The 23,449-nt window shown below is 46.5% G+C and overlaps 1 protein-coding gene across 2 annotated transcripts in view; it reads left to right on the top strand.

Annotated features, from left to right (window-relative positions):
• The first annotated feature begins 212 nt into the window (after window positions 1-212).
• The window catches only part of CNTN1 (contactin 1), a 323,390-nt gene continuing 300,153 nt past the window's right edge, over window positions 213-23,449 (top strand). For both annotated transcript variants that reach the window (XM_073573262.1, XM_073573261.1), the window contains exon 1: window positions 213-359. The gene's annotated coding sequence lies outside the window, so the exon portion shown is untranslated. The remainder of the gene's footprint in view (window positions 360-23,449) is intronic.

Below are 23,449 nucleotides of genomic sequence, written 5' to 3'. Positions count from 1 at the left end.
AGTCCAGAGGAGGCCGTCTCCTCACACTCTGCAGTGTGGCCCACTTGATGGTTCCGACCCATCTGGTGCAGCCTACACGCCCCTCGGCTCCTCCGGTCCACGCGCTCCGGGCACTGCGGACACACTGCAGCTGGCGGCCCCGCTCCTCCGGTCGGCTCGGAATGACATCACTGGCAGCCAATCAGTGATCCCTGCCTCTACCCCGAGCTGCCTGGCCGCCCCCAATAACGGCACGGGGAGGGCGCAGAGCTGCAGAGAGGACTGGCTGGGCTGGGACTGCGGGCAAACCGAAGCAGAGCAGGGGGAGGGGGCTGCCCCAGGTGCTCGGAGCTCCTCGGTGACGGCTGCTGCAGCGGAAGGTAGGACCCGTCTCTGCCAGGACGGACTGATGCCTCCGGTGTAGGGCACGAGCCTGGAGGGTGGCAGACATGGCTGGTGGGCAGTGCAGTGCTTTATGCCATCCTTTGCTGACAGGACACTAGAATTCCCCGAGAATTGGAGCCAGCCATGTATGCTGTGTGGCATCACTGCCATCCTGCATCCAGGGCTGATCCCCTCCCCCAGTGATGCTGCCATTCACACCCTGCGCCTTTCCCTGCTCTTTCTCTGTGGTTCCCATCCTATGTGATGGGGAGGGAGTCCTCGGTGGTGTCATTGCCTCTCACCCTATTCCTTCCATCCTATGTGATGGGGAGGGAGTCCTCGGTGCTGTCATTGCCTCTCACCCTATTCCTTCCATCCTGTGTGATGGGGAGGGAGTCCTCGGTGGTGTCATTGCCTCTCACCCTATTCCTTCCATCCTGTGTGATGGGGAGGGAGTCCTCGGTGGTGTCATTGCCTCTCACCCTATTCCTTCCATCCTATGTGATGGGGAGGGAGTCCTCGGGGCTGTCATTGCCTCTCACCCCTAGTCCTTCCATCCTGTGTGATGGGGAGGGAGTCCTCGGGGCTGTCATTGCCTCTCACCCCTATTCCTTCCATTTCCATCCTATGTGATGGGGAGGGAGTCGTCGGGGCTGTCATTGCCTCTCACCCTATTCCTTCCATCCTATGTGATGGGGAGGGAGCCCTCGGTGCTGTCATTGCCTCTCACCCTATTCCTTCCATCCTATGTGATGGGGTGGGAGCCCTCGGTGGTGTCATTGCCTCTCACCCTATTCCTTCCATCCTGTGTGATGGGGAGGGAGTCCTCGGTGGTGTCATTGCCTCTCACCCTATTCCTTCCATCCTGTGTGATGGGGAGGGAGCCCTCGGTGGTGTCATTGCCTCTCACCCTATTCCTTCCATCCTGTGTGATGGGGAGGGAGTCCTCGGGGCTGTCATTGCCTCTCACCCTATTCCTTCCATCCTGTGTGATGGGGAGGGAGTCCTCGGTGCTGTCATTGCCTCTCACCCTATTCCTTCCATCCTATGTGATGGGGTGGGAGCCCTCGGTGGTGTCATTGCCTCTCACCCTATTCCTTCCATCCTGTGTGATGGGGAGGGAGTCCTCGGTGGTGTCATTGCCTCTCACCCTATTCCTTCCATCCTGTGTGATGGGGAGGGAGCCCTCGGTGATGTCATTGCCTCTCACCCTATTCCTTCCATCCTATGTGATGGGGAGGGAGTCCTCGGTGCTGTCATTGCCTCTCACCCTATTCCTTCCATCCTGTGTGATGGGGAGGGAGTCCTCGGTGCTGTCATTGCCTCTCACCCTATTCCTTCCATCCTGTGTGATGGGGAGGGAGTCCTCGGGGCTGTCATTGCCTCTCACCCCTAGTCCTTCCATCCTGTGTGATGGGGAGGGAGCCCTCGGTGGTGTCATTGCCTCTCACCCTATTCCTTCCATCCTGTGTGATGGGGAGGGAGTCCTCGGGGCTGTCATTGCCTCTCACCCCTAGTCCTTCCATCCTGTGTGATGGGGAGGGAGCCCTCGGTGGTGTCATTGCCTCTCACCCTATTCCTTCCATCCTGTGTGATGGGGAGGGAGTCCTCGGGGCTGTCATTGCCTCTCACCCTATTCCTTCCATCCTGTGCTGCAGTTCTGTATTACGGGACCATCTGGGCATGGTAGTGGGAGCCATCGTGATTGACAGGGATGCTGGGAAGCCATCTCCCCTAAGAAGATTAATTCTCTGCCTAGGGCCCTAAAATGCACAGAATGTATATTTTCAGTAATAATAAGGAATAATTGCAATGCAGCTGTATGTATTGTAGGGATGCCCAGTGTACGTGGCGCCATTTACTGGGATGACAGCTCGCCTTCGTGAAGTTCATAAATGCGGATTATTGTGTGCGTATACTATGGGGATGCACAGGGCGCTGATTGTGATGCAATTCCCCAGACACTGGCACATTATGGGCAGCGGACCCCGCCATACTGCTGTGTATCAGCCCCCAGCATCTGCTCCATTATCCCGACCACTGAAGAGCCCTGTGTCTGTGTAACCTGAGAGTAGGACATGGATGTGTCTGTGCCATGTCACGATCTGAAATTCCCACCGGTTACAGTAACACCTGCTGGTGAGAAAAGACATTCAGGGGGGAATCGGCTGTCACTATTATAATCTGAACCCTGCCCCCTCACACTACCCACCGCTGCATATAGGATTTACACAGTGAAAGACCCCCATTCCTGGGCAATGTCCCCACCACTAGAGGAGAATTATTTTCTAGTGTTACAATAAATAAATATATGTAGGATTTATTCCTTGTCATAATATTGATCTGTATTTATTGTTACACACATATATAATAAATACTGAGACTGATTAGATACAGTGCAATATTTGAGAATCTCTCGCATCTACAGCTTCATTTTTTTCTGCATTTTACATGACACAGTATATAATCCAGATTACCATTATAGATTACTCCTTCCAGGCCGCCCATTTCTGGCCTTCTGCCATTGTTCCCTGCTCTTTTCTAGGAGAGTGTGCCTAAATGTGCAGTCATTAAGGCTGACAATCTAGAAAAATCCCAAATAAATGCAATTGTGTAATAAAGCGTGGACGGCTTGAGTGCAGGAAGGTGTCTGTGCAGCTTCCATCATCGGATCCATGCAAGGTTTATTCCGATTTTTTTTGCATTGTGGAGAATATACGGCACTCCATTAATATTTTTCATACTTGTGAGATTTTCTGTGAATTACGGTAAATGGAAAGGACATATCATTTGCAGGATTTCTAAGCAGATATAAGACAATTTTATGGTTAGGCTGGTATTAATATTCATGTTGTACTCTTCCCAGATATAGGCACATAGAGCCACATCTCCGGGTGTAGTCCCGCTGGAAATCTTGGGCGTCTTATTATTGTTAGAACATAGAAGTATTTAGCCATCTTCTTAGGGATTGGGCCTCTGTATGAGGAGCACCATGTTCTGGCGCTGGTCTTAAAGGATATTAGCGCCACTGAGGCCTCTTGCAGGAGATGAGTTCACTGACATTGAGCAAACAGATAGCGCCAGCGTTCAGTATGAAAACAGATCTGGACACCGTATATTTTAGTACACATCATATCAATGGATTTTCCTCATTCAGATGTGGATGAGTCAAGTACATGTTCTATGTATATTTTTCACGGATAGACCACATGCCCATTTTTGTCTGTTGGGCTATTCACATGTTCTTATTTTTTTGTTGATCGTGTGTCTGCACAAAATCACAGACATGTCCGTCTTCGATCTGAGTCACGGATTAAAATGAGCCATTCCACTCTATGGACCCGTAAAAACCGCGGACAGTTGATTAACGTTGCGATGTGTATCTGATGATTTGCAATGTATTTCTCCATATGTGAAAATCACTGATGAGACACTTAGGGTCTGTGCACACGTTGCGGATTCTGCTGCAGATCCGCAGCGGATTTGGCCCTGTGGATCCGCAGCAGATTTTCCTGCGGTGTACAGTACCATTATAGTCAATGTAAAATAAAAACCGCTGTGCAGATGCTGCGGAAAAATCCGCACAGAATTCACAACGTGCACACATACCCTTAAGGCTATATGCACATGATCAGATTTGCGGTAGACAATTCTGCTACAAATCCTGATATATTGGCAGGAGAAGCACTTTTTGGTTTCCTATTTTTCCCCAACTCATTGACATGCTGCGGATTCAAATATGCTGCAAATTTGCAAGGAAAAAATAAGCAACGTGTGCACCAGACTTCAGAAATCTCCTTCACTTGTCTGGTAGTGTAAAGGTTACATATTTTCTGCACCAAATAGCCTAATCATAAAAACTGACTGCAGACTTGAGAATCTTTACACCATTGCGCACTGTGAGGATTCTCTGGCACCTTGAGTGACTGCAAGTATGTGATTTGCTTAAATCCGGCCACATTCCGACTAGTCGCGGCCATCCTTTCTCAATACACTTACATTGCGTGAGGCCGCGCCCGTCTAGTCGGCATGTGACTGCACGTATACAAATCACATGATTGCGGTCAAACTCTTGCCGCTCTCGGTGACGGCATTGGAGAATCTTCACAGCGAGCAGTTTGTACGATGTGACGATTCACAAGTCTGCAGTCACATAGTGTCTGCAGACTTGCAGCCTAAAAGGCTAGACAACCCCTTTAAACATATCCTCTGACTTGTCATATAGATAACAGTGGCTGGGGAAATTTGATCTGACATTTGAGGAAAAAGCAACAGAACGCCAATACCCGGCACTCGGATCGGAGTGTTCAGCTGCATGGATTTCTATGCAGCTGAACGTTTCGCTCCCGAGTGCCGGGTATTGACGTGCGAGACTCGTCCAAGTTTCTCGCATGTGAGGATGAGCCCTAAGGAGCACAATTGTCATATAGTAGAGTCAGAAGATGCCTCAGAACATCTGTGAATAGAACTGCCCTTTCAGTTCAGTAGAGTTGCCCAATCTCATCATGAGGTTATTATCGTTGTCATATTGTGCATTTTTCCCAATGATTTTCTTTTTTGTAAAAAAAAAAATAATTTTCCAATAGACGGATGACTTTCAGCCAGAGACATCTGAAAAATGTCCTTCATACTGCCCTACCTTAGGACAACGAGTGAGAAGGAGCCGCTGAGAAGATTGCTGTGTCATTCATTACAAACAGTGCTGCAGAAGCTCCTAATTACTTCCTTAATACTGACTTGCAAACTCTCTTCTTAGGGCTTGTCTAGACTACACAACTTGTGTTAAATGACTGCTGGTCGGCTACATGACTGCTGATCGGTGATCGTTAATAGTGTGTTTAGACAGGCAGACCGCATTTCAAGCACTTATGTACAGAAAGAACAGTAATAGATCATAGGCTGTCATTTTCCTCGGCAGCACAAGTCCTGTTTACACAGCTAGTGTGCTGTCTAGAATGATGATTTTTTTTCAACTAATGTAAAAGATTATTTTAGACAACAAATGAGCTACTTTTTCATCAGGCGATCTGCGCCTGTATATAACCTCATGATCATAAGTAAATTAGTGTCCCGTGGATATACAGTATATATACGCCCCTCATTCTAGTGAGTCCAGAGGGCACACCAAGTGATTGACAACTTAAAGGGGTTGTCCACTACTTGGCAACACCTTTTTACATGAAATAGTCCTCCTTGTAAACTAAAAATAATATATATTGACCTCCTGTACTGTTCCAGCGATGTCGGGGCAGAGTCTCCCGGGGCTTACGCGACATTGTTATGCCACTTGAGCCCTGCAGCCAATCAGCAGCTGATATTGGATTGCTACTTTCTCACTTCTTCAGTACGTTCCACGTTTTTCTGAAGGAAATAGCACTCTCTGATTCATTGCAGGGTTTGCATAGCATTACAATGTCACAGAAGCCCCAGGAGAACCGTCACCAACATTGCTGGAACAAGTATCTGGTGGTGCGTATCATTTTAATTTTATAAGGGGGACTACGGTTAAAAGGGTCTGTTCACACATGCTATTTAATTCTGTTGTTCTGCTCAGTCATAGGGTTTTCTGGATGAAAAAAAAAACATGTCATATTATTAAATAAAAGACCTCAAATGTATGATTGTTGGGGGTCTAATGCCCAGAATCCCCCTCAGCAAAATGAAAAGGATTCCGCACCATTATGTGCACCAAACCCTTTCACTGTTCATTGAGTCTCGTCCCAGGAATGGCTGAATACTGGAACAGCTGATTGCATTTCTTACCTGTAAGCACATGATACCTGTTAAAGGGAATCTGTCACCTATTTTTTTGTATATAAGATGTGGCCACCGCCATCAGGGGCTTATCTACAGCATTCTGTAATGCTGTAGATAGGCCTCCGATGTAACCTGAAAGATAAGAAAAAAGAGTTAGGGCCCCGTCACACATAGCGACTCACCAGTGATCCCGACAACGATATGAACTTGTCAGGATCGCTGGTGTGTCACTACATGATCGCTGGTGAGCTGCCAAACAGGCAGCTTCACCAGCACTCAGGACAGCGACACGCGGGTAACAAGCGACGCACGTCGCTTAGTTACCCACTGTGTACCTTAGTTACCAGCGCGCTGGTGCAGGGAGCTGGTAATCAAGGTACACATCGGGTTTCTAAGCGGCTCTTAGAAACCCGATGTGTACCTTGGTTACTAGCTCCCTGCACCAGTGCGCTGGTAACTAAGGTACACATCGGGTTTCTAAGTGCCGCGCAGCGGTCGCTGATAAGTGTCACACACAGCGATCTCGCTGGTGAGATCGCTGTTGCGTCACAAAACTTGTGACTTAGCAGCGATCTCGCTAGCAAGATCGCTGTGTGTGATGGGGGGCTTTAGTTTATACTCACCCAGGTGCAGTCCGGGTCCGATGGCTGTCGCGGTCCGTTCCGGCGCCTCCCATCTTCTAGCAATGACGTCCTCTTCTTTGCTTCCTGTCGTGGCTCCGGCGCAGGTGCACTGCTCTGCCCTGTTGAGGGCAGAGCAGAGTACTGCAGTGCACAGGTGTAGGTAACAGCAGGTTCGCAGGATGCAGTGACGAGACGCGAGACTGATTGAACTTTGAAAAGCAAACTTTTATAATTTGAAGCCTCTAGGGCTATACTAAGCAACCAAAAAGGGATAACAACAGTTCTCCTCGCAGGGACTCAGTACAACCAAACACTATTTGAAAAGAACATGACTAACCCGGCCGAGGCCAGTTACTATGGGGCCACGGTATGGCCGTCTATGGGTCCTTATACTCTATAATGTCAATTATCCGTCCTGACGTCCCTCGGCGTCTCTGGAGCTGCGTTGCTGATGAAGCGGCTTTGGCGTCTTTGATGAGGCTGCCTTGGCGTCGCAGCCGCTGCGCCCAGCTGCTGAAGATTTGGAGTAGTCTTCGGGCGTTCCAGCACCCAGGAGGAGTTGGGACACAGCAGGCCCTGATGGAGTCCTGAGATGAAGTAACCCCCTGTTGTAACAGCGGGGTTGCGCTTGTTAGCGAGTTCAATGGGACTCCTGTCCCCAAGCAGGTTTGTGTCGCAGTGCTCAAGAGTGGCGGTTTACTGGCCACGCGCACAGCCTGGGGCTGTGTGCAGAGTGTCTCTGTTGATGAGGAACAGGCCCCAACTGCCGACTGCAGCGGGGTGAAGGCGGCTGTGAGCGGTGATAGACAGGCCGCAACCACGGGCTGAAGTGAAACGGCAGCGTCCGCGGGTGGCAGCGGGCAGGCCGCAACCGCGGGCTGAAGGGGGATGGCAGCAGCCGGGAGAGGGAGCGGACAGGCCGCGGAGGGCTCGAGCTCAGCGGTAACGGCCGAGGATGACCGGGGGCAGATCGTAACCCGGGATTGAGGTGAAGAGGCAGTCCCCTGTCGGTAAGCTCGGCGCCTCTTTCCTAAGGACCACTGCGTATCTATCCTCTGCTGCTGGTCTCTTCTCTCAACTGTCAGTGTCCTTCCCTTTCTCTCATGCCCCCTCCGTCTCCTGCTCCGTGTCTGACGTATCACCAACTGACTCCTCTGTGCGCTCCCTGTCCCTTTTATACTCGCCCCTCCCCTTGCTGTCCTGTCACTCTCAACAGTCCACTCTCCTCCTCTGTTGCCTGGGTACTGTTTCCTTAGGAACTCAGATGGCGGTCCCCTTGGTTCCGGCCCGGACACTCTGTGGGAATCCTCCTCCCTACACTCTCCCATCCTGTAAGCTCGCCAGTCCTCGGGCGAGGGCCTCAGTATACTTGGGCTGTATGCGGAGGTGTCAGTTTTCGTTGCCATATGAACTGGTCCTGTTCATATCGTACGGGGGGTTTGCCGGCTGTTGACCGCTCGGAGCGTCTTAGTTCAATGAGGGTGGAGTCTTCTGGGGTGGTGGTCGGTGGTGGGCTAGCTGGTTCGGGCGGGCTAATTCTGTCAGTTGGTTTGTCATTGAGTAGAGAGCCCCTGGTTATTGTGGTGAAGTCTTCTTCGTCGTCCGAGTCCCAGAACACGGGCAATGGTTCAGAGAACTGAGGAGCAGGTTCAGGTTGTTTCGGGTCGGTGGAAATACAGGGGCGTAGCATATTCCATTTCACTATATGCGGGTAGGCAGCGGTTCATCTTTCTCGGGTCGTATTTCGTACACAGGTCCTTCAGGGTTTATACGGCGTAGGACCCGATAGGGACCCTCTTCCCAGCGTGGCTCTAATTTGTTCTGGGGACGTTGGTCTAGTAAGAGTACTCGGTCTCCACTTTGGAGGTCAGGAGGTAGAGATGAACTCTTTCCTGGGTGTTCTAAGTCTTGAAGTTTGGTATGTACGATTCGATGATGAGTTTGCAGCCTGTGCCGGTGATTTCGGACCCATGATGATTCCCAAGTCCAGGGCTGAGGTTCCTCTGGGTCCAACTCTATCTCCGTGATCCCCTTGCCCTTGCGTCCAAACAACAGGGAGTAAGGGGTATAGCCGGTAACTCGATGTACTCGGTTGTTATAGACCCATACTAGTTCAGGGACATATTTGGGCCAACGGGCCTTCTTGTCACTCTCCAGAATACGCAACATTTGGATTAATGTCCGATTAAATCACTCGCAGGCCCCGTTTCCCTGCGGGTGGTATGGCGTGGGATTTGTGGGATTTGTCAATACCTTAGAGACGGTGTAGTTCCTCCATTATTTTTCCCAAAAAACATGCTCCTTGATCAGAATGTATCCGTTGAGGGCAGCCGTAAACTTGTATAAAGTTCCTACAAATTGCGGAGGCGGCCGACTCCGCGGTCTGGTCTCGAGTGGGGGTGACCACAGCGAACTTAGTGAAATGGTCTACCATGACGAGGCAGTGTTCATACCCCTGGAATGCGGGACCAATGGTCAGGTAATCCACAGTCAGAAGCTCGAGGGGCGCTGAGGTCACGATTGTTTATACTGGGGCTCGCATAGGCGACAGGTCCAGCAAGTCTCGTCCACAACAGCATGCAAGCGTGGATGGTAAATTTTCTGTTGTAACCATTGCAAGGTCTTTTGAGCTCTAGTTTAATGGACGCCGGGGTGGGTATCTCCCACGCCGCGGACACTCTCGGGCGAAGTGGCCCAGCTCCCCGCACTGATAGCACCGGGTCTGTCCAGGGACCAGGGTTGAAACGCCGTCCAGTCCCAGACTCAGTCCTTCTTTTCACTTAAGCCAACTTGCCCTGGATGTTCTTCAACTCCTGCTTCATTTCCTCTACCCATTGAGGCTCTGCAACTGCGTTCAGGGAAGACCTCCACACTCCGGAGCTTCCCCACGGGGACCGCCATTCCCTGACCCTGTTCTCGAGCGCGTGCTTGACTTTCCACCTCGGAAAAGTCTATACGTGGATTCATTCTAATCTGCCCCCGTAATGCCTGCTTTACTAACGGGTCCCGCAGTCCAGTCACCAACAGGTCGCGTAGTGTAATGTCAACAGGTCCTACCCCTACGCCATCTTTTCTTTCAATGGCCGTGTGTAACTCTTGGAGGACATTCATATACTGAGTGATGGTCTCCCCCTCCCACTGCATCCGACTGAACAACTGGGTTCTTAACTCTCCCACGTTGGGTGGGTCCCCATGGGTCTGTTCTAAAATCTGCAAAACCTTATCAAAGGTGTTGCGGTGTCCTGAGGGTTTTGACATCACTGAATTCTGAGCCTCCCCATCTAATGCCATGAGAGCTACTTCTGCTTCCAGGTCAGGAGTCATCGGGTGCATTCGAAAGAGTCCCCGCATTCGCTCTGTCCTGCTCCATAGCATGGTATTGGAGCCGGAAAATCTAGGCAGGTTGCTCAGCATAGCCCCCAATGAAATGCTGGAACGAGGGCCCTCGTCAACTGTTGAGTTCACAGCCCTGCCCTGGTCTGGGGCATCGTTGTCCGCGCTTGGAGACTGCATCCTGCCGACTACGCCAAGTGTAGGTAACACCAGGTTCGCAGGATGCAGTGACGAGATGCGAGACCGGTTGAACTTTGAAAAGCAAACTTTTATAATTTGAAGCCGCTAGGGCTATACTAAGCAACCAAAAAGGGATAACAACAGTTGTCCTTGCAGGGACTCAGTACAACCAAACACTATTTGAAAAGAACACGTCTAACCCGGCCAAGGCCGGTTACTATGGGGCCACGGTATTGCCGTCTACGGGTCCTTATACTCTATAATGTCACTTATCCGTCCTGACGTCCCTCGGCGTCTCTGTGGAAGCTGCGTTGCTGATGAAGGTGCTTTGGTGTTTTTGATAAGGCTGCTTTGGCGTCTTTGATGAGGCTTCTGTGGCGTCTTTGATGAGGCTGCCTTGGCGTCGCAGCCACTGGGCCCAGCTGCTGAAGATTTGGAGTAGTCTTCTGGCGTTTCAGCGCCCAGGAGGAGTTGGGGCACAGCAGGCCCTGATGGAGTCCTGAGATGAAGTAACCCCCTTGTTGTATCAGCGGGGTTGCGCTTGTTAGTGAGTTCAGTGGGACTCCTGTCCCCAAGCAGAGTTGTGTCGCAGTGCTCAAGAGTGGCAGTTTACATGCCATGCGCACAGCCTGGGGCTGTGTGCAGTCTGTCTCTGTTGACGAGGAACAGGCCCCAACTGCCGACTGCAGCTGGGTGAAGGCGGCTATGAGCGGTGATAGACAGGCCGCAACCACGGGCTGAAGTGAAACGGCAGCGTCCGCGGGTGGCAGCGGGCAGGCCGGCAGCGGGCAGGCCGCAACCGCGGGCTGAAGGGGGATGGCAGCAGCCGGGAAAGGGAGCGGACAGGCCGCGGAGGGCTCGAGCTCAGCGGTAATGGCCGAGGATGACCAGGGGCAGATCGTAACCCGGGATTGGGGTGAAGAGGCAGTCCCCTGTTGGTAAGCTCGGCGCCTCTTTCCTGAGGGCCACTGCTTATCTACCCTCTGCTGCTGGTCTCTTCTCTCAACTGTCAATGTCCTTCCCGTTCTCTCACGCCCCCTCCGTCTCCTGCTCCGTGTCTGACGTATCACCAACTGACTCCTCTGTGCGCTCCCTGTCCCTTTTTTACTCGCCCCTCCCCTTGCTGTCCTGTCACTCTCAACAGTCCACTCTCCTCGTCTGTTCCCCGGGTACTGTTTCCTTAGGCACTCAGATGGCGGTCCCCTTGGTTCCGGCCTGGACACTCTGTGGGGGTCCTCCTCCCTACACAGGCACTGGACCTCTCAGACCTTTCCCGGTGCCTGCACACTGCAGTACTCAGCCCTCAACAGGGCAGAGCAGTGCACCTGCGCCGGAGCCGCAACGGGAAGCAAAGAAGAGGACGTCATCGCTAGAAGATGGGAGGCACCGTGACACCCATTGGACCCAGACCAGACCCGGACTGCCCCTGGGTGAGTATAATCTAACTCGTTTTTCTTTTCTTTCAGGTTACATCAGGGGCTTATCTACAGCATTACAGAATGCTGTAGATAAGCCCCTGATGGCAGTGGCCGCATCTTATATACGAGAAAATTGGTGACAGATTCCCTTTAAAGGGAATCTGTCAGCAGGATCAACCCTCATAAATAGTCTATATGGGCGTGCAGGTCATAGGAAGCCGAATACAATGATAGCTTGATATCTGCGATCCGATATCTGCTATCTGAGCTGTTAAGATCTATTGACCGGTCATAGATCTCCCTGAGAATCTGCCTCTAGAGCTTATTTTAAATGAAAGGGGGAGTTACCAGTGTGAGACATGTAATGACTGACAGTCTGCTCTCCTGATCTAGATGTCTCACATGTCCTCTTTAATTTAAAATAAGGTTTGGAGGCAGATTATCAGTGAGATCTATGACTGGCCCATAGATCTTAAAAGCTCATTTACATATTGCAAAAAAATGTTTATTTTCGTGGATTAAGACATTGCCTCCCAGATGTATAGAAATAATTTTATTCAATTTTCTATGTCCTGCTTGTCCATATAGACAGCTTAGGAAGGTTAACCCTACTGACAGATTCCCTTTAACTTTCCGTATGCACCAAATATAAGCAGTGATCACTTGCCGAACAGCATTCAGCTGTATAATAGAAGCTTGTATTTTGTATGCATTAGTGAATTATGTCAGTTCTGGAATTCAATTTTAAAAGTTCTTGTCATGCTCTATCAGCTTCTTCCATTATTTGGAAAATAATGTGTGCCAGTGATTGCCACCATGTCCACTAACCACTCCATACATGTCAGGTTGAAAAGATGAAGCAGCAAGATGGAGCACTTTAATATACAGTGAAAAGTCACTGTATCACTTATAAATATAGTAAGTAAATCAGCGATATGCTGTCCCCTGACAAGTCATGCTGTTACACGTTGTTGCACATTGTTACATGCAGTTACACATTTAATTCAGCTGTTCCTTACTGATGTGTCCTGGGAAAGCAGTTTGACGCTAAACATGGCCACAATTACAGTACTGCACCCACAGTGGTTGTCACTCAGATTTATAGGACTTGTGAATGGCTGACCTGCTTAAATTTGCATGCCCCATTCCAGTATATCTACACAAGAAGGCCAGTTTGCCTTTCAGGGCTCAAAAAAAGAAAGCAGAAGGCCGCGTGCACACATTGAGTATTTGGTGAATACATCAGTATGTGTAAGCCATAACCAGGAGTGGGTGATAAATCCAGAAGTGGTGACGTGTTTCTATTATACTTTTCCTCTGACTGTTCCACTCCTGGTTTTAAAAGAAAAAAAGGGGTTTGGTACCGTGTTAGCCAGTTTAAAAAATCCTGCTCTCAGTGTGAAAAACAAGATAATCTCTTAGTTATGATACCTTTTAATGGCTAGCAAAAATAAAAGAAATGATGTTACAAAGCAAGCTTTTGGGAATTCTTAGGTCCCATCCTCAGGCATGGTATAACAAAGCTGCCGAAGAAACACAAATATATGCCCAAACAAACAAAAGAAAAAAAAGAGAGGCATGCTATAATAAATGAACAGTTAAATAAACAAACAAACTGAGCTGAAAGATTGAATCCTTAATTGGATTAGCTTAGTTGTGTGAAAGTTTTAGGCTATGTGCCCACGTTGCTTTTTTTAGCGTTTCTGCCGTGTTTTTGCAGCCGCGGAAACGCTTAAAAAACACATCCCCATGCAGTCCTATGGGATTCCGCAGTTGCTGTGTCTATGCTGCGGATTTTACCGCTGCGGAATCGCATAGCTGGAAAATCTGCAGCATGTCCAATATTCCGCCACCATAGGATTGCATTGAAACGCTCACTTTTCGCATGTGGCTATGCCCACGCATGTGCAGATGGAACCCAGGGTCTGGAGGAGAGGAGACTCTTCCGTTCCCAGGGATGCATTGTGCGAATCACCTGAGATGACGTAGCGGTCTCGCAAGACCGTGACGTCACAAAGGTCCTTCGCGCAAAGCATCCCTGGGAACGGAATGAGGACATCGGGGGGTGTCAGAAGGTGAGAATAGCCATATTTTTTTTTATTATTTTTTACATTCTATCTTTTACTATTGATGCTGCATAGGCAGCATCAATACTAAAAAGTTGGTCACACTTGTCAAGCACTATGCTTGACAATTGTGACCAACCTGTCTATCACTTTTCTAAGCGATGCTTCAAATTGCTTGGAAAGCGCAAGCATTCTGCAAGCTAAAAATGCTTGCAAAACACTTGTGTTTTGCGTGAAAATGCATGCGAATTCCGCAAAGTTTTACCCGCGGCAGGGAGTTGCGGAAATGCTGCGGACATTTTCGCAGCATTTCTGCAACGCGGGCACTTGGCCTTATAGTCCCAATATCCAAGTAAGACCAGAGACCTTGTGCCCTCAACTTCTTTGGAGCAGATTCCTCAGATTCTGTAGTAAGTCATAAATCCTTCTGACAGATTTAGTCCTGTGTGGATGGAATCAAAGACTTTAATATGTTTGTATTCCCCAACCCTCCACTGTATTTGTGATTTAAAATTGCCCTTTAATATGACAACTTTCATATTGATTATGTCATGTCCTGGACCACAGAAATGTTTGGCCACCAGTAAATGGGTGTTTTTTTTTATCTGCAATTGTGAGGCGATGAGATCTCATCCTTGCTTTCAGTTTCTAAACAAATTAACCAGTGGCCAAAACATTTACCGGTGGCCAAAGATTTCTGTGGTCCAGGACACAACATAAACAATATGAAAGTTGTCATATTAAAGGGCATTTTAAATCACAAATACATTGCAGGGTTTGGGAATACAAACTTATTAAAGTCTTTGATTTCATCCACACAGAACTAAATCTGTCAGAAGGATTTATGACTTACTACAGAATCTGAGGAATCTGCTCCAAAGAAGTTGAGGGCACCAGGACACTCATCTTAGGGTCCCGTTTCACATAGCGACGCACCAGCGATCCTGACAACGATACGACCTGGTAGGGATCGCTGGTCCATCGCTACATGGTCACTAGTAAGCTGCCAAACAGGCAGATCTCTTCAACTATGCACCAGCGATCCCGACAACGATGCAACCTGGTAAGGATCGTGGTGCGTTGTCACACAGCAGCTATTTTGAACGATTCCAGCCTGCGTCCCTGAGTTCTACGTCGCCAACGTTCTGCGTCGCCATGAAAAAATGGCCCAGGACATTCGAGCACGATCAGCGATATCCAGCGGGGGGGCCAGTCGCCGCTATGTGTCACATGTAGTGTGATCGCAGGCGAGATCGCTGTTGCGTCACAAAATCGGTGATGCATCAGCGATCTCGCCAGCAATCTCACTATGTGAGACGGGGCCTTTACATGGATACTGGGACTATAAAACTGTAATTGGAACTATAAAACTTTCACACCACTAATCTAGTCCAATTAAGGATTAAGTCTTTGAGCTCAGTTTGTTTTTTTATTTAACTATTCATTTATTATAGCATGCCCATCTTTTTGTTTGTTTGCTTGGGCATATACTTGTGTTTCTTCAGAAGCATTGTTGTACCATGCCTGGCCTGAGGAAGGGACCTAACAATTCCCGAAAGCTTGCCTTGTGACATCATTTATTTTATTTTTGTTAGCCTCTAAAAGGTGTCATGCCTACAAGATTATCTTGTTTTTCACACTCCTGGTTTCGGCTTACAAATAATGAAGCAAAAAACTCACCGAATATTCATCGTGTGCACATGGCCTAACACTGTTTTAGTTCAGCTCAAAGAGGATATATATTATCTCTCCTGACAAAAATAAGAATTCTGGAGTATCCTATAATCTATGCATCCTCCCAATCATGTGATCTGCTGGGAACTACAATACAGCCCCATTCGCTTAGATGCGTACAAAGGGCCTCAGGGAGGGCCTCCAAAAGGAAAAACATGTGAAAGGCCCATAGTTCATACAATTCATGGAAAATTGGAGTCCTATAAGTCATATTTGCTACTCATCAGATTGATATAGCATAGAAGTTGATAAGCCACCTGACATTTACTGGGTCTCGTCAAAAAATATTATGAGTTTCTAAATAACCCTTAAGCATTGATAGGTTGTACTCATTCAGGTTTGACACAGTCATTGTGAATAATAATAAAAAAAGAGGTATGTGGGAGACCACTATATTCTCCTGTGCTCCATGTTCTTGTGGTTTTAGCCCGATATCTCATAAGGAAAAGTTGTCAAGGTTAAAATGTCATTTTAAAGGGAACCTGTCAGCAGGAATGTGTTCAGTAACCTACAGACAATGTCAGGTCGGCGCAGTTATACTGATTATAATGATACCTGGAATGATGAAATCTGTCTTGTGGTTCTTGTTTAATCTTTATTTTCAGTTTTGAGTTAATGATATACTCGTGCTCCAGGGTGACCTGTGGGGGGTCTTCATGAAGATCCCTCACTGACCTGCCCCCTAGTTTACATAATGAATATTCTATACCTACCTTGGAAAAAAATCCCCTTCTGCAGGCAGGCTGTGGCGCCTGTGCTGCAGCCTGATCGCATATGTAATGTGTGTATAATTCATTTGTTTGAGGTTGTCCTGAAATTCATAAACAATAGTTTCTACTGCGCAGGCGCCGCCTTCTTGGAGAAGGAATTTTTTCTCTCTAGCTAGATGGTGCCGCCAATGCCTAAACACTAGCAGCTATTGGTGATTGCCGACACCAGATTTTTATTTTTTTTATATGAATTTCAGGATAACCTCAAACAAATCAATTATACACACATTACATATGCGATCATGCTGCAGCGCAAGCGCCACCACTGGCGCCTGCCTACACAAGGGGATTTTTTTTTTCCAAGATATGTATAATTTTCATTATGTAAACTAGGGGGCAGGTCAGTGAGGGATCAGTGACCTGTCAGAATCCATACACATGAATACCTATGCAGAGCACCACATGGAGCCCCCCCACACAGGCCGCCCCAAAGCACGATCATATTACTAACTGAAAAGATTAAACAACAACCACAAGACAGATTTTATCACCCAGGTACCCTTGTAATCAGTATAATGGTGCCAACCTAACACTGTCTCTAGGTTACTCGGCACCATCCTGCTGACAGGTTCCCTTTAAATCACATAGCAGGACCAGCATCCCTAATTTCGTAAAGGAACACTAAGGCGTTAAACGGATGCTCTAACGCAGATGTCATTTTGACATCATATGTGACCATAGCGCTAATGTATGCGCTAACACATGGTTGCAGATTGTTACCATGCGCTACCATGTGTTAGCTCATACAGGTCTATGCACAGCGAACGCGTCCGTTTGCTGTGCGCTAGATCCAATGCACCCCCTGAACGCTGTAGACCGCGTTCGAGGGTGCGTCATGAATTAACGCATCATCGCTAGCGCATGCAGATTTTGGCATGAGTTAGGATGTGCTATTGCGGGCAATGGGTGCGTTAACACATCCGTTACATACTGTTAGTGCCGCTATGTAACTGATCCCGTCAGCGCATTGCCCCTAACGCAATGTGAACCCAGCCTTAGCCTTAATTTCTAGTTCTTGGTCCCACTTATTTATTGGTGAAGAAGCGGCCATATGGTGCTTTCCTCAGAAAAAAAATAAGCATTGAAACAGTCAAAACTTCTGTCTTTAAATTGTATTCTATTCTTTAGTGTATCTTTAAACTAATTCAACTTCAGGTTAAACTTTTAACATAAGTAACCTAGTTCAAAGTGATATTTGTTTTATTCCCTTTTCCATCAATTCCCTTCAGTGAGTCCCTTTATTATTTTGGTCATCATCACCCCTAAGGCCGCTAATGCACCATTTCATAGGGGTGTGAGACATGGTTACATTTTTTGACATTCTCATTTCACATCATCTTCCTCTCTAACCCCTTTAAAACAATACAGCTTTTCCACCTTACTCAGACAACTGCTCCTCCTTTCATTGTGGCAGGGCTGTAAAGTCGGAAAAACCAAACTACCGACTCCGACGCCTCAATTTCCCTGACATCCAACTCCGACTCCAACTCCACAGCACTGTCTCACTACTGAGCATGTACATAAAGTGCAGCACAGGTTCATCTTAACTAAAAGCCCAGATCCTTACATCAGAACAGAACAAACATTTATAGGACACTTCATAACTTTCCGAAATTATTATGAAAACATTTTCAGCACATCCTGCACTGAACAGCTGAACCCAGTTTATTGTATATTTTAGAAGTCAGAGTCAGTCCATTTTATTCCAAGTCCATCAAAATGGACACCGACTGGTCACTACACTCCTTTTACATTTTATGAAGTCACACATCACCACATTCTCAGGGCTTCATTTCTATTGTCAAATACATAAAGTGCCGTGGATAGTGCTACCAATAAGTGCTTACCCTACATTGGCATTGCAATAAAATGCAATAACAGGTGATCAAAAGATTGTATTTAGACAAATATGGTATCAATAAAAACGTCAGCTCGGCGTGCAAAAAATAAGCCCTCACCCAACCCCAGATCAAGACTCCAGGTCTCGGAAATGGCATCAATTTTTTTTTTTAACAAATTTTGAATTTTTTTTAAACCACTTAAATAAAAATGAACCTAAACATGTTTGGTGTCTGTGAACTCGTAATAACCTGGAGAATCACAATGGCAGGTCAGTTTTAGCACTTGGTGATGGTAAAAAAAAAACAACAACTGGGGAATTGCCCTTTTTTTTGCATTTTCACCACACTTGGAATTTTGTCCCCATTTTCCAGTACGCGATACATTAAAACCAATGATGACGATCAAAAGTACAACTTGTCCCACAAAAAACAAACCCTCACATGGCCATATTGACAGAAAAATAAAAAAGTTACGACGCTGGGAAGAAGGGGAGCAAAAAACGGAAATTCAAAAACTGAAATACCCCTGGTCGTTAAGGGGTTTAAGTAGATCTTGCAGAGAAACAAACAGCCTTTAAATGCAAAACAGTACAAAGATTGCAATGAAAACTGATTGCAAAAATGATTTTTAGCCCAAAATACATGCACTTAAAATGAAACAATTATCCCCAAAGGTAGCCTACCATATTAATGAATTGGGGCCAATGTCTAAAATTGCTGTTTGTAAAGATTTTAACCTGTCTATTAATCTATCCATTTGTTTTCATGTAATATGTGTGTATATATAAGGAATCATCCGTGTAATCTTTCTATAGATAAGAAGGCAGCCAGTCACTGGAGCCAGCCCTTCCCAAAAAATGGTTGCCACCTGAAATAGCAGAATAATTCTCTCTCTGTAAGTGGATGACCTATATAGGCTAAAAGAGGTCTCTCATAAAAGACATTGATCACTTTTCCGCAGTACAGGTGATACGGTAAATGTCTAATTGCTCCGCCCCCCACTTCTCGGACATCCCACTAATTTCATGAAGGTGTGCTCCTCTTCACTTTAGTCAGAAGTGAATGGAGCAACCTCTACCACTCCTTTCGACTATTGGAACTATCTGAGCTTGATCTCATGTAACCAGGAGGTTACATTGAATCTGGGAAGCAGTGAAGAGGAATGGGGGATGGTGACCCTCATTTTCATGATTAGTTGGTTTCTGCTGTGGGACCCTAAGCAATCTCACATTACATATTATATCTTTAATGAGAAAAGCTTCCTTAATGTTTATTTTTAAAGGGAATCTGTCACCCCTTTTTTGAGATATCATATAATGATATCATTCAATTGTGTGTCACATAAGGATTCTCTTAGTACTTTTGCTTCCCCCTGACCCCGCACCTTTCATGCATAAATACCTTTTTTATATCGGTTCAGATGTATGTAAACTGCCAATGTCCGGTCCGCTGGGCGGGGCTTATTCACCTGCTCCCCCCTCCCTGTCTTGCTCTACGCATTTCTTCTTGTGTAGAGCAAGACCGGGAGGGAGGAGCAGGTGAATAAGCCCCGCCCAGCGGACCGGACAGCGGCAGTTTACATACATCTGAACGGATATAAAAAAGGTATTTTTGCATGAAAGGTGCAGGGTCAGGGGGAAGCAAAAGTACTAAGAGAATCCTTATGTGACACACAATTGAATGATATCATTATATGATATCTCAAAAAAGGGTGACAGATTCCCTTTAAGTCACAGATCATGAGCAATGAGAACCAACTGAAGAGCATTCGGCTGCATAATGGAAACTGTTTTTTGCATTCATTAGCATTAGCAAAGCTATGTTATGTATATATTATAATAAACCATCCTGCAATGATTTGTCAACAGTTTCCATCATATGACCAATGGTATATGCCCTAGATAGACACTATAATAACTAACTACTCTATACGTGGCTATATGAAAAGATGAAGCAGGATGTAAAGGGGATCTGTCTCCAAATTCCACAATACAAACCGCATAGGTTAATGAATAGATCCCGTAGTCCTAAAACAGCTGGTATGCGTACTTTTCCAATCCGCATCCAAATGGCTGTATAATCTTTACTGAAAGTATGCTATGACAAACCAAATCATAATTCATAAAACTGTTTGCTGCACATTTATGGTACATGTTAACAGATCAATGCTTTTGACACACTAAGGATGGCCTGCATATTTTGTATATACTGTATAAACACGTTAATGGGAATCTGTCCCAAAACTGTACATGTAGATCTTTCAAAGACCAACCCAGCCATACCTTTACATGGCTAGTCCGTTCCTCCATTACTGAGAAATCAGTGTTTGAATAATTGTGCAAAAGCGGTTGTAGATCTGCAGCTTTGTACCCCGTCCAGAGAGCCGTCTCCTGCTTGTCTGGCAGCCTCTATACTGTATGATTTCTTGAAAAGTAACCGTCAGTCAAGTAGGAGGAGGCAGCACTGAGCGAAGAATAGAACTGGAGTGAAAGAGGCTTCATATCTTCACCTTCAGACAATGTTCAAACATTCAGCTTTTGGTCAGTATTTTACGTTAGTATTTGTAAGCCAAAACCAGCAGAGGAACAATCAGAGGAAAAGTATAATAGAAAGATGTCATCATTTCTGTGTTTATCACCCACTCCAGGTTTTGGCTTACAGATACTGAGGTAAAATAATGTTCAAATACTCAATGTGTGAACATGGCCTCACATTGGTTTCTGGTTACAATTAATCTCTGAGATGTGTGCTGGTTTGTTGCTTATCTTCGGACAAATTCTGATGCTTTGTAAGAAGATGAGCCGAGACAGAGTCAGCAGTGTCGGGGTGCCCTTTAAGGCCGGAACTATCGGGACTGTCACCACTGTTGGTGGGTGAGGTTTCTTCTAGGAGGGAGAGACCTTTCTGTTGGACAACTGGGGGCGCAGGGTATATAAGGTGACATGAGCGTGGGAACGGGTCAGACTTGGCGGGAAGATGACAGGGGACGGTTGACTCCTTCTCCGCTGCTCGTGCTGATAACTTCACGTCGCCCAACCCTCAGTGTGCTGACCTAAAGACTTCCTTTGACACTATTAATTTACCGTCTGGACCCGTTCTTTTGGATATCCCTGTTGTGACTGTGATAGAGGATAAACTACCTAGAAATTATTCTGAAAGACCGCCAGTTGCCGTGGACTGTAAGTGTGCCCATGTCTCGTGTCCGGCGCCATTGCTGAGGAATCCGCCTAAAAGACTATTTTCACATTCCGACGCACTCATGTCAAGCAGGACCGAATCCTTCAGCAGTGTAGGGAGACAGTGCTTCTCGTATATCCGTAGCAGAGCCAGAGACTTTGTCTACAATTTGCGACGCCAACGGGAGATTTTCCAGACTTTCCCCTGCAATAACTGCAAGTGATAAGTTACCGTGTTTCTTTATCTCTTATTCCTGAGCACAGTGTTGGTATATGATTTCCTCTGCTCTTTACTGGCCTTGCCTCCCTGCATGGAGTATTACTTGTTAATTTCCTGTTCAGTAAACCCTTGTTAACCTCTTCTCTGTCTCCGGGTACTCACTGCATCCAACGGACCTCTCCTACTTACAGCTTCACGGTTTCAGCCAGTTTTACTTGGTTGTGATACCTCTGCTGGTTTTACTGCCGCATAGTTGATAAAGTTCCTTTCAGTGATATTTTAATGCTTGGATTAAGTCCGATGGCCAGTGTAGTAATCTTGGGTCTCATTTGGGCTCTGTTTTGATCTGGGCCCGTGAAGTGTCATCTTCTTTCCATAAGCGAGTGATAGGGTGACAGTTTTGATGAGGATCCTCTCCATATGATATTGGCTTTTCATCTTATAATTAGCTTCTGGGTCTTTTCATATACTTACCAGAAGCAGAACTTTTTCTTAATAATATGTGTTTTTGGGAAAGCTGATTGTTAATTAACTTGGTAACCATAACATCCCCCACTGTGGATGTTTTTGAGATTTGAAAGACGTGTAAATGGCTACACTGCTTCCATTACATGACCAGTTTGCCTTTTAGCTGAATACGTAACCCAAGCTCTAATGACTGCCATATTGGTTGTTATAAAAGTTGTGGATTTTTCAATCTTTATTTTTATTTTTTTTTAACCCACAGATGTGGAGAACAGATTTAAAAACGCAGCCCAATCTGCAGGCATCATGTTATAGAGCAGAGTAGAATGATATATAGTATAACCTGTCTTTTATTTTTTTTAAACCTCTGCTCTTTCTGGGACTTTTAGTCTAGTGGGCGGTCCTATCAGTGACTGACAGCCTTCCTAGTATAATTGATAGCTGTCAGTCACTGATAGGACCCCCTATCGTACCAAAAGTCCCAGAAAGAGCAGAGGCTTAAATGAATAAAACACAGGTTATATTGAATCTTTTCTCACAAAACTATTCATCAATGTATTCTGCTTCCCCTTCTCTATAACTTGGTGCCTGCAGATTAGACTGGATTTTCATGGTGACAGGTGACCTTTAAATATTATCTACCAACTTTAGACCTTGCTAATAGCAGTCTCTTTATAAGAGCCACCTGCCCCGCATGCCTAGTGGAATGCCTTTTAGAACTGCCCCCCCACTATATGCTGATTTGCACTGGGTGTTTCCATAGCATTCTCAGTGCCTCCTTGTGCCCACAATCACATCCTCACATGCCATGATTAATGCTAATCTAATAGTCTTCTATGTCATGCACACATCATGTTCAACTCTCACATCAGTGCAACAGGGAAAAAGCTCTGACGGGCACAACATGCTATTTGGATGATGTAGGAGATGTCATCCACATCAATCAAGACAGATGAGATGGCATTTACGGGCACAGAAAAGCCACCAAGAATGGTCACCCATCAGACCGCTCAGGGCCAATTGGCATACAGCATGGGAACATTGTAGGACATTTTTGTATTTGTGTAGCGCTAGACATTACTCACATTGCTCCTCACTTGTCCTTGTTACTTTTCAATAAGGAATAAATTCTTGGACTTTGAGTGCGCTGCCAGACAGATTCAATAACCACACAAGGTTAAAAAAATTAACCCTTTAATCCCTACGCGTTTCGAAGCATAACGCTTCTTCTTCAGGGGTTGGTATGCTTCGAAACGCGTAGGGATTAAAGGGTTAATTTTTTTAACCTTGTGTGGTTATTGAATCTGTCTGGCAGCGCACTCAAAGTCCAAGAATTTATTCCTTATTGAATTGTGGTACGGTTCCGCTGTGGACCGTTGGACGTGCAGCAGGCTGACTTACTATACAGGCTTTATTTTATCTTTGAGAAGGTGAGTCTAATACTTTCAGTATTTGAACATTTTACCCGGATAAGACCCTATTGCGCTTTTGTTTCAACCTTTT

Source organism: Dendrobates tinctorius, unplaced genomic scaffold (assembly GCF_039654945.1).
Source record: "Dendrobates tinctorius isolate UK_male_01 unplaced genomic scaffold, ASM3965494v1 ptg000035l, whole genome shotgun sequence".
In the NCBI taxonomy this organism is placed as follows: Eukaryota; Metazoa; Chordata; class Amphibia; order Anura; family Dendrobatidae; genus Dendrobates; species Dendrobates tinctorius.
The sequence above is the reverse complement of the archived record's forward strand: the minus strand, read 5'-3'. Positions and strand labels throughout refer to the sequence as shown.